Below are 13,258 nucleotides of genomic sequence, written 5' to 3' on the forward strand. Positions count from 1 at the left end.
GAGTGTGATTTATTTTCAACTCAAAATATCTTCAAACTAGTGAAATATAAAGTTATTAGTGAAGAAAATCAGTCTGGAGAACAGCAGACTAACTGCTCCTAAAATATACGACAGGTCTGGACCACACATGAACTTTGTTCGTATCTGAAAAAAAATCTTAGAATACGAAAACATTGGTGAATGCCACAAGTTCTCCTAAATCACTCGTACGCACAATTTAAGAACAAATCTGTTCGTTGGAATGGTTCTTGCATGAGGCCCGTTGGATGTAAACCAACATTATGTTTTTTTGTGACATTTTTAATAARACAATGAGTTTTGGGAAGTTATACCTCCTGTGAAAAGATGTGTGAACACATGTTCCAATGTGTTTTAAGTCTGAAGGCACGTGATATAAAATATAACACCATGGCAACATCGTTGGACGCTAACATACATCTTCCCTAAACTAGATCATTCCATTTCACATCCCTTTTATGCAGCCTACCCAGACTGTGAAAGATGTGGCCTCCATTGTGGGCTGCTTARCCCTGAACAGAAACATTGCAACAAAGTGAGGAAGAACTGATGGCATAGGGTACATGAAAAAATGAAACACATTGAAAACATGACCAAAAAAAATTCTAAAAATAACAAACACAAAAAGGTTGTTTTTAACCCTAACCTCCAAAAAACAACCCAAAAGACATYGGTTTATCTTTTGAATAGAAAATCTTCACTGTTATATAAACTTCTAGTATGGGCTGTTTTCAAATAATAAGTRTGGTTTGTCCCCATTTGTGAATCCCACAGGCTACTGCTAACTTTATTTTTTTCTGATTTTAGGAAGAAATTGGCAGTGTTTACCTGAAATCATGAGACAATGAACTAACCACAAAAAAGTTTCTTGTCCTAAGCAGTTGATAAAAAWACGTAGGTCAGCTTAATTTTGCTTGTAAGCTGATTCAGCTTTATACAAAAGATAACAGGCAAGAAGAAGATGAAAGGGGAAAGGGTACTGTAGTAAAGTCAGTTGATCTTTTGGTACATGCCATTGTTGACTCAATAGCCAACAATGGTACATGCCATTGTTGACTCAATAGTGTATTTGCTGACGAATGTGCCAATGATGTTTCCTTTTCTCTTAGTACTGAATGTGGCACTCTTCTGCATCATTTGCTGTTGTCACAACCATCACAAGTTCCACTCAATAAATCTTGCAAGAGACGGAATGTGCTGGGTCCTTTGTAGGAAGGCCACAAGGGACACCAGGGGGAAGAGGTTTTACGCTGTCGAGAAAGAGAGGCCCTTAGTTGGAAGCTGGGAGGCATATAATTGGCTCACCCACAGAATGAAGGGAAAAAGTGACGAAGGAAGTAGGGTAGAAGGAGTTTAAGCTGGGATGACCTGAGTAAAGAAGTGGAAATTGAAAGATGAGAGATTCCACTCAACGTTAGAGATAAAATACTTTTTATTGTAAAGAAAAATAGCCAGCTGAAGAGACAGAGATGGAAAAAAGAGCTGAGTCAAAGACAATAGGAGCCAGACAAAAACCAGCTAGCCCGTTCCATTACCAGGTCCTGTAGGAGGAAGGAGGGGAGGCTGGACTGGAACAAATGGACTGTAATTGCCCACAATCTGTCTTCAAAGCTCAATCACTTTGCCCTACAGGGACCATTGGTGAAACACCTCACACACTAATCTAATAACCTTCCCTCTCACCTTCCTTCTCTATTGAGATTGTACCTTTCACCTTCAACACAACTATCATCCCTTAGAAGAAGGGACAAATCAGTGCAATCACTGGCCATAATTAACTGACTTCATAATGAACTTTGCATGTATTTGCATGTGATCTTAAGAAAGTGTTCAAATAATATCTATATTGTCAATTGAGTCTGGAATACAGATTTCAATCTATATATGAAAAAATACCATATTTTTGCTGTTACTGTTTGTTTTATTGCTAACTGACTTGAGAAAAGAAGTAGTATATACTAATTACTAAAATGATTTACTTATTTTTTTACATAACAACTATTTATCTTAGTCAACCATACGTGTCTATTAAAGTATCCCACAAAGCAAAATTTAATGAAASTAACAAAACAGTCATTAGAGGTATCTTTACAACTGATTATTTGGAGTCAAACCAATTCAAAATTGCTTCAAGAAGTAATAAGTTGAGTTGATCTCAAAACTTTATTAGTTGTAGATGTACATCTAATGATTACTATTTGAAAGTACAAATAATATTTGTTCAGTGGTTCATGAAATAACAGACTGTGTTGACACACTGACACCATTAGGTTTAAATGCACAGTTTTGGACCGTGAAGATGACAAAGATCAAATTCACACCTGCCTGAAAAGAACAGCCAAAGCACTAACCAGCTGCTTCTCTGCGCAGAAATGASTTATATCAGAGTTTAATGTTATTTTCAAGTTGCAGTGAAAACAAAATATCAATTTTCGCTAAGCTGAAGACTGTTTGTTATCATTATAGTGGCATTTACTGAGACACTTGAACATGATTTTTGGACAGTAAACAAAGTGTCTATAAGCAACACTTTGCAGCTCCGGAGTGGCAGTGTGGAGCAAAATTAACATCAGCTTATTCTGATCCTGGTGGATGAGCTCCTGGAGTATTTAAGGGCCTTTGGTTCAGATTTTCCCTGAACATGACATTACTAACTGCTAACCAGTGACAGCCTTACGACTCTTTTCTAAGCCTATACCACCTTTTTTAGATGAAGCCCCCTCCTCAAATATGTGGTCTATCGTAAAACTGTTGGGTGGTGCAGTGTTGGTCAGACACATCTACATACCTGCCAAATTTCATGTTGATCGGTGCAGCCATTTCCATGCTATGGTAGACCAAAAATCACTGAAAAAAATTAGACTGCATAGCGGTAGCATATGACCCTGCCGCAAAAAAAAWAATCACCCACATATGACCCACGCATGTACGCAAAGCACCAAAGCACCAGAACTCATAACTCACCTAAACATATTTATTGTTTTGGGTGGGGGTTTAAGGGGGCTCATTGGTGGGCCTGATGAATTAGCCCTTCATCAGAGCCAAACAACAACAAAGAAAAATCTGAAATTCATATGTTGAATAGTTTTTTGAGTTATAAGCATTTTTGAATGTCCAGACACCCATAGATGGGGTGGGGGGCTTGTTGGTGGACTCAATGAATAGGCCGTCATCCGAGCTAAAAATAAACAAATAAATAAAATGTTAAAAAATAAATAAATAAAAATTAAATTTGAAGCTCCTGTGTTGATTTTTTTTAAATTTATAAGCACATTTGTATGTCCAGACACCCCGTGTTTAGATTGAGCCCCCTCAAATGTGGGGTCTATCGTAAAACTGTTGGGTGGCACAGTGTCGGGACACAGTCCTGCCAAATTTCATGTTCATCAGTGCAGCCCTTTCCTTGATACAGTTGACAAAATAAATAAATAAATAAATAAACAGTACAAAAACAATACGACCACTTCACGTGTGGATGTCATAATAAGTGTATGTAACCTGAGTATTTCCTTGCACCTTCTAATCCTGTCCATGTGGTTCCCCTSCATGAAAAACCTGACTACTTGTGTCTGCAAAACAGAATATCCCTGTGGAACTTTCATTCTGGAATTCTACCACTCTTCTCCTCATCAGACTGTAACAAAACCTTCAGGATTTCCATCCAGTCACTCTTTAACTCTTCACATATCCTTATAAAATCAGCCATCCATCCAGATCCCTCTCCTCTCCTCTCCTCTCCTCTCAAAGATAGTCCACCATATTTTCCAAAACTGAGATACTCGGCTGTTCCTACGTTACCTTGCAGATGCTGTTTACTGGTCACTAAATAAACGAAATAAACTTTCACTTATTTTTATTAAATATTTCAGTCTTTCTCTGTCAGTTAAAATTACTCTGGGTTTAAAAAAAACAACCATGATACTTGGTAAATTGTTTGCTACCCATGAAAATTACTTGTTTTCATTGTCAAAGAACAACGAAAGAACTCCTAGTTTTGCATTTTGTTTCTGAGTCTAGAGATAGAAGGTAAAAACTGTCTGTGAATGGAGCATTTTTTTTTGCTGGCAGTTGCTGCCTCTAAGAGTGTGTATACGAATGGTTGTACTGGCCCACAGTAGTCTGTGTAATCATGATGATGAACTGTTGGCCTACTAGAGCACACATGGGTTGCATTCCAGAGTACCTGTAAAGTTTGGATTGATTCTGAGCAATCATTATATGATGGCATTAGAATTTTTAAATTTTTGCTTTTCTAAGCACCCACTGATTGGCAATTACCACCCTAAAAACACCATATAAGGCTATACGTTTCCTGCCCCACATGCCAGGAAGTGTCCATTCATAAAGGATATCGCAAAGTAAAAAAACAAGATTTTCACAAGTTCGGAGATTGAAGTCCTGCTCTCAGAGATCCAGAAAAGAAAATCTGTCCTTTTTAGTAGCGTCAGCTGTGGAATTAAACTATGAGCTGCTAAAGCCAAGGAATGAAAATAAAAATCTAAATCATACTCATCTCTCTCTAGTCCTGCTCCAGTTTTCCTTTGGTCAAATATTGTAAATTTAAGTGTAAACAACTGTGTTACATAATTTTCATTTATTCAGAAGAGCAGTCGCAAACCACTACCCCCCCCCCCCCCCCCACACACACACACACACACACACACACACACACACACACACACACACCCGGCTGTCACAAGTGTTAAATGCGTTTCTGAAAAAAAGCCTTTTCAAATGTCTCCAAACTTCAATTAACTTCATATTAATGTTGTAGTCTTATACAACAGCATCAGTAGCCAGTTTATTTTAACTTAACCAGTTTATGTTGTTAATTTGCATTATTACATTTAAAATTATAATTACAATTCAAACAGAATAGCCTATTGTCAACATAATTATGGAGTGTGATTTATTTTCAACTCAAAATATCTTCAAACTACTATGAAATATAAAGTTATTAGTGAAGAAAACCAGTCTGGAAAACAGCAGACTGACTGCTCATAAAATATACGACAGGTCTGGACCACACGTGAATTTTGTTCGTATCTGAAAAAAATCTTACAAAACGAGAAAATTGGTGAATGCCACAAGTTATCCTAAATCACTTGTATCCACAACTTAAGAACAAATCTGTTCCTAAGTATGGTTCTTGCACGAGGCCCAATGAATCTTAATTTCCAACACTGCTACCTTCTGGAGAAGCTGGTTAAAATCCTCTTTTGAAACAAAGGGAMCCATCTTGAAAGCTTGGCTGTCCTTGGTCTCAGCAGTTGACTTCTCAGAGCACTGCTGCTTCTTCAACAGCAGTTCAAAAAAATTCTAATTGTTCTCTGCTATTCCGGGTCATTCCATCACGTGTTCAAAAAATTGGATGCCCAGATAATTGAGKAAACAAACAAGTTAGTTTGCAGTTTAACCTGCTTAACTTGTTTAACCTCATGTGACCCTGAGTCTAATCAGCACCAAACAAAACTAAACAATGGCTTCTCTCTTCTGCTGCTGGTTACATTAAAGTCTCTATGTCCCTATAACAAAAATATTTGATAGAACACTTTGATCACACCCCTGGGGATGGTACCTTTAATGTGAGCACTGGAAATCTTAAAAAAAGTATTTGTTTATCCTGGGAAGGGACACACATATTAAGTAGAAACATGTTGATTCTATTGGTGTTTAAAATAAATGACTCCACCTGATATGTATGAATGTGTGAATGTATCTAAAATTCAGTTAATCAGTCACAGAATTTCCTTCACACATGTAACTGTATGTACAAAGGACAGCTGAAAGTACCTGAGACTTTACTGTATTTCATGTAGACAGTTTTTTTTTATTAATGTTTTTCCATATTTGCATAAAGAGCTATGTAATTATAGAAAATAATTAGGCCACATTCCTCTAAAAACATAGTTAAAATGTTAGTTTGAAAAATAAATGTGTTCACTATAGGAAAATGCGGCAGTAAAATGAGTCTGAAAGCAGTAAATTTATTCTTATAATAAATCATTTTGATGACAGATATTACTTAAATAATACAAACGAAAATGGTGACTTATAGCCTGTCACTTCTTGTACATACTTGATTAGACTTCGGTACCTAATGACAAATTGCTGTAAACTTAGAATTTCATAGACATTAGCTATTTTTAGATGATTGTCTGCCTATAATCCACCCTCCTGGGTTTCACTGACAACTGACTGAAAAAACTTGTTATGATCTCACACTATGCTTAAATCTCTTATTTTCCCTTACATAACCATCATCATCGTCCAGCCCCTGGCACTGAACCAACATCTACCAAAAGTCACAGCCAACCCCCCCCCCTCCCCCATCTCCTCTACAAATCAAAAAAGACAAGCCTATTGTGTTTAAGATATTCTAGCAATGTTTGTGTGATATGCTCAAGGGCCAGGCAGTAACATTACCAGCCATGTCTATTTTCAGAAAATGCTTGGGGCCTCTATGGGAGCAGACACAAATGCCTCTTTTCCACTAGTGCCTCTACAGCATGGTTTGACTTTAGTGGGCCAGCTCTGGGCTTAGTGGGTCAGTTTTGGGRGGTCCCAGAGTCTGAAAACTGACATTACACGATTTTGCCAGCTGGTGGCGGTAATGATCTATTACGATTTGCCAGCCACCATTAAACATAGTAGAAGAAGAAGTAGACCCTGATCACAACAAGGTTGACGGTGGCTTTTTTGCCGGAAAAGACTTCAAGCAGCGAGGTAACACACTGTGGAGAAGTACGGAGCCCGCGAGGGGACATATGAGATTTTTTTTCTTTTGCGTTCCCACGCAATACCTTTTGCGTTCCCTCGCAAAAGTAGTTTATCACTGTTGTGCCTGCCAGTTTATTAGCAAACTCACATATTCACCATTAGCGAGTTAGCTTACTGCTTTAATTCAGCTTCAGAATGAATATATCACAGAGCCACGCATAGAAGTATGTCGTATGCCGATATTTTAACACAGTACAGCCACGCAACATCAATGTCAATTTCACGAACTTGTGGCGACACATCCTGTTTTGGTAACTGGATATTTCAAAATAAAAGTCTGATTTAATTCAGTTCATATACAAAACAATCTTTTGCGTGGGAAGACAAAAGGAAAAAAAAATCCCCCTGTGTCCCCTCGCGGGCTCCGTAGAGAAGTACAGGAGAGTGTGAGAAATTCTAAAGCAGTATGAAGCCGAACACAGGACACGATCTACACAACGCCTGAAGGTAAACTGTGTGGGATTATTGTTTGGATAATTGTTCCTGGATTTACAAACTTGCAGTGGTTGCAGAACTTAAGTATGTTGGATAATAAAGATGTTTTAAAAATGACTTGATTTTTGTAATTTACAGATAATGCAATATGACAAGGTGTACGTTAAAACTGCAAAAAAAAAATAATAATAATAATGCCACAGAGCTGTCATCACAGAAACATAACTTCAAGCAGTTGTAGATCTGAAAACATTCAGTTTAACTTTGGTCTTAAATCATAAGTTTTGTTCTGAATCCCTAACAATTAATATATTTTTGGTCCCCATGAAACTTTACAAGTTGTAATATAATTTCAGTAGCATGACCTTGATAAGTACAATTACGAAATATTAAGCTTTTGTTTATTGGATGCAACCAGCGACTCCACTAACCAATCAGTGACCAACAGTGTTTTGACGTTGCGTTTTCAAGGCCAGCACAGTACGGTTAGAACCTCTATGGAGTTGGTTCAAAAAAGGGGGCCAGTTCCATGAATCCTGGATAATGGAAAAGGTGTGGAACCATGTAGAGCCGAGCCGATCCGTGCTGTAGAGGCACTAGTAGAAAAGGGGCATAAGTCACTTGAATTGGCTTTATTAAACATTAAAATATTAACCTAAACATCATTCATTACCTCCGCCAAGGAGTTTATGCTGTCTGTCTGTCTGTCTGTCTGTCTGTCTGTCTGTCTGTCTGTCTGTCTGTCGACAAAATTAAAAACTTATGGACGGATTTCCAGATGCAGGATTTTTTTGATTCCTCACTATTGCAGGATAGGGGAAATTGGCCTTGGCAGAGGTTTTCGCTCTCCAAGAGCTTCTAGTTTTAGTATGTGGACCAACTTCTCTTACTTTATTATGTCACTGTATTGTGCTTATTTTTATGTTTTCATCGTGTAAAGCACTTTGAACTGACTTGTTGCTGAGGTGTGCTATATAAATTAACCTGCCTTGCCTATAAAATGATTTTCTGAGTCAGCTACACAATGATGAAACCACAATCAAATAACTATTGTTACCTTCAATTGTTATGAAAATGGTGTGTAAATTAAATTTTGTATCATAGCCCAGGGTTTCTCAAACTTATTGGGTCTGAGGACCTCTTACAGGGGTGAAAATATTCCATGGTGCATTGTTCCCTTTATGGATTCAGGCAATTTTTTTTAAATGAAAAACAAAATAAACAGTTTTCTATCATTTTTTTACAGCTTGCAAACTGATGGGGGTCCTCAGAGCCTGATGGGGGTCCTCAGAGCCTTGAAATTGGCCCCAGTCTCCTTAAGAACCTCCTATTGTTTCGGACGCTCTCACATCCTCACAACAATGTTCCGGGGGAGGGGTGCTCTGTGGGGCAGGAGCTCAGCTGCAGACTGAGCTTTAGGGAGGAGCTTTGTACAAATAGGCGGYGCTTTGTGTTTATGAATGAGTCAAAGCAACACTTCGGATATGTTTTTGATGATGGAATGACATCATAACATGATATAAAGCTCAAAAAAGTCAATTTTGCATAACCCCCCCACCAACAATAGAAATAGAACTGAGGCTGTATCATATTAAATAGTACAGAAATCCATGAAGGTGCTATAAAATCACCCTATCTTTAAGAATAAAAAAATAGTAAAATAATTTCTATATAAGGAACAAAAAACATGAAACCTAGAAATTATGTTATTGGAACACCAATTAAATGGATAGTCCAGTCAACTTTGAAGTGATGCTCAAATAGTTTCAGCTGTGAGATCAGTCATAGAGAATAAAGTATGGAGAAAAGAAGGCAAGGCTAGGTTAATGGATAGCCAACAGAGGACCTGATTTTGTTTGTAGTACTTTTTTAGGCTTATGAAACAACTCTCTCAAAAATGACAGACGTGCAAAAATCCTTACATTAACTAATGCTGAACTTGTACACTTTTGCATGACTCTTTTTTTAGTTTTGTGAAGTTTTTGTAATTGAACAACGTCTGCATTACTATAAACACTTAATATAAGTGTGTGGAGCATAAATGTTTATGCCAAAGATTCCAAGGTTACTGAATACAGTATATCTAGTCAGTCCAAAGTTTATGAATGGATGATACTTTATTGATCCCAAGGGGAATTTACAGTTATTCAAATCTTGGCAGATTGACACATTCAGATACCTCAGCACCATCAGCAGATACATAGTTTATTTATTCTTTAACCAGTGTCTTGCACCAATTTTAGCTTAATATTTGCTAAACTGATTGTTATAACCATTTAATTATTTTTTCCCCTTTGGCTGTGGCGACCATTGTGATTTGGATTTACTTTAAATTGTAATAAATTGCAGAAGTACAGCTGGATACTTTGTGAGAATTTCATTAAAATGTGTTCATGAGATATTTTGCAAACAGATATACAGGGTTGACTCTAACAGTTAATATCAACATTCAGAGCAAATGTATTGCACAATACTGTATAGCTTGGAGAAGTTGTTGTGAATAGGCTGCAGGTATTAGCATATCAGATTTTAGTTCAGTAACTTCAAAGCAGACTAAGGTATAGTCGTGTTGGCTTGTGTCAGTTAGCAATGGTGGCCATCTTGAATTGACATAAACCCAAATGTTTATCAATAGTATCTAAGTATTCATCCATACCTTTCTGAGAAATTTCCTTTTTCATTTTGTTAAGTTTAGACAAAATAACGCTTTCGCCTCAAGCAGCAGCCTACATTTATTTATACAAGRAAACATTTAAGACAATGAGATTCATGTTCACGAGTTCATGTTTGTCACTTGTCAGAAAATGTTACCTGCTGCTGCACCATTCTAACACATTAGACTGTCATCGTCATTTTGATTTCAATTACATTTAATTTCCTGTGAGGTTCAAAACTATTTACTCGAAGATGTATCAGTATTCCATGTGGATTTTTCTTAATATTAAACATGCCTACCTGCTGTGTATCATTTTCATTTTTTTGTGGGCAGTTGGCAGGTGTGCACATTCAKGTGTCTTTCATTGGATGTAAGTTTGTGTGCATGTGTGCATGTCTCTGCCTGCATTTGCAGAATATACACATATGTGGAAACCTGGGTTTTTGCACTCATGCAAATGTCAGGTATGAGTGTGTGTTTTGGTTTGATATGSACATCTCTGAGAGACAGCTTCATCCACAGGACAGTAAGCTTTCATGTAGCTGTTTTTATTGCCTGTGATGTTGTTTTTTATACAAAATTGCTTCTTATTGCCAACTGGTGTAAAGGAGTCACAGTGTTCCGGTACTGAATGTATGCAGCTCATTGAACCAGTCCAAACCAGTCACATGTTTGCCATTTACAGACATGTAGTGCTCTATTAGATAGTTAGCTCACAAATATTTAGATTTTATTTTTAAGCAGGGGTAAGCACAGTTTTCTCTTTGGTCCAAACATTTCCTTTGATTAATTTAGAACCATCATACAAACATGAGTTTTTTAACTGTGAGAAGAAACTGAAGCGACCCAGTATGCTTAGGAAAATAATGCAATCACCACAAGGCCTGTACAGAGGCAATGGTGTAAACACTTCACCATCCATAATGATACAATAGTGAAGTGTGGCTCAATACTGAAATATCAATACCAGAATTTTATGCTCTACAGTTGATTCTAAAACCAAAGTACAGTATACTTTGATACTTCAGTAGTTTCAGGCAACATCATTTTCAGGAGCACAATTGAAAGTATCTAAATTATTGAAATCTTGRCTAAATCACATGTGGTTGGTGGGAACAACTTTTTCTTCAACCTAGGTGTGTAATATGTTCATGRAACGTAAATTAACACTCCTGTTGTGTTCGTTTCTGAGGAACAGCAATAATGTTCCTGGGTCAATTTGACACGGGGCATGTTTATTCATGCTGTAGTGTCAGAAACCCCCCAAAAAAAAACAATCCCTCAAAACACATTTTTATATCTGATTATTAACCCCATTACTAACAATTTCAGTCAGTATTTGTGAATTGGTGGGTTTTTTTTTCAGATAAAGGATCAATGAGGACAGTTCACTTGTTTTCCTAAAAAAAAGCATGTTACATTTTTTATGTCCAATACAAAAACTTACACACAAAAACAATGATTATTCATTAAATTGATTTTTTTTATCATTTTTTATTTATTTATTTATTTTATTTATTTATTTATTTTGAGGAGTGATGTTTTTATTTGAACTTGAGACACCTATTCTGTTCTGGGTCGAATTGACCCGCTAATTAAAAACCAAGACAAATGAGTCATGAAGATTTATATTGAAAATAAACTTTATTCTTTAAATGAGCAGCAACCTCTGACTTCTACAAACCTTCACCCACTGTGACATTGGGGCCTAAAGCAGTGGAAGTTGCTCAAGCAACTTGTGCCACATTGTCCCAATATCTGCCAGTGTGTGTGTGTGTGTAGTGTTTGAGGTGAAATATGTTGCAAAGAAACAATTAGTATTGGATACTTTTGACCCTTTTTACCCTTCATTTTGACTGCTGGGTCAAGTTGACCCAAACACTATGTAATATGTAGACAATTAAGACCAACAGAAAAAGTTTCATGCAGAAAAATATCCTTTAAAATATTTTTTAAAAATTCGACTTTAAAACGGGTCAATTTGACCTGCAACATAACAGGAGGGTTAAGATGTTTTTATAGTACCTCTTGATAATRAAACAATTATTTATTTTAATGGTTTTATTATTTTACTTAATATTTTTAGTCTTTAAAATACCATTTTCACATACAGTATTTTGTGTGATTGTGCCRTCTGTTTGTTCTATGACACTACATCAACATATTTCTGAGTTTAAAATGAGTAAATAATTTCTTTYCAAAGCTATGATTTAGAATGCAATTTGTTTTTTAGATTTTCCAAACACATTAGGTGTATTTGTACAAAGTATCAGRATCACCATTACCAGCCTGAGTTTCCTTTTATTCTGAAAGTTTTAGTTTAATCAGAAAGACAATTCATGTATTGAACATCTTTATTTTGCAGTTCMACTTTAAGTTTTCCTGCACCAAAATGGCTTCTAGAAACAACAAAATTTTGGGTTGATTTGACTGATATTGATAATTTGCTGTATAATATATTATTTGGCAATCTAGTCTTTTYTCCTTTTGATATATCATTTGGCAAATCTTCTACAGAAAACATTGTAGAAGCCTAAAAACTTACATGTTTGATGACAACAGCCTTCATAGTTCAGGACTTTAAAAGATCTGAATTGTACTTCTTGTACATAAGCTTTTTGTTTGAGGCTTACTTTTTAGTCTGCTTCTCATTACCCTGGCAGCCAGGGAGTGACAAAAGTGTTTGTGAGCCYCTGGCAGCAACTTCAACATTTCTTTTCACCTCACATTTCTCTAAACCTCTCCTACAGTTTATGTTTCTAAATGAAGGCCATTTTTTCTTAGTTTAAATTTTTACAAAGTTATGTTGGAATTTTGGGCAGCAGCTGCATTGATTCTGACACAAGCCAGAAGTACAAGGCCGTAGACAGACTAATATTCCAGGTGACTCAAGGCTAGGGTGTAGGAATTAAAAATGAGAGCAGATACAGAAAAAATGAATAAATGAAAAGAAAAAGAAATGAGTATTCAATTGAAAGACATGTTTGCTTTTAGCCTGCTGAGCTCACTTCAGACAACTCAGACTTACATCAGGCTCTTGGGTCAGTAAACCTTGACCTGATACTGGTTTTTTGCCATCCATTCAATAAGACGCTGGCCTCTGTAATCATAAGTGTAAAGATTGCACACAAAACAGGACAGAGTGAAAATTATAAAGGTGAAACTACCATTCTCAAAGAAACACATATTGTTATGATCCTGTTCCTGTCTGTCATGCTTGTCATCACCCTGCTCCTGTCAGTCTTGTCTTGCTCATTGCCTCTGCCCCTCCCGTCACTGAAAACTCAATCAGCTCATTTTACTCACCTGTTCCTGTCAGTATAAAACTCAGCTCCAGCCTCCAGTCCCTTGCCAGATTTTCATTAGCCC

This window comes from Austrofundulus limnaeus, unplaced genomic scaffold, assembly GCF_001266775.1.
Source record: "Austrofundulus limnaeus strain Quisiro unplaced genomic scaffold, Austrofundulus_limnaeus-1.0 Scaffold181, whole genome shotgun sequence".
Lineage (NCBI taxonomy): Eukaryota > Metazoa > Chordata > Actinopteri > Cyprinodontiformes > Rivulidae > Austrofundulus > Austrofundulus limnaeus.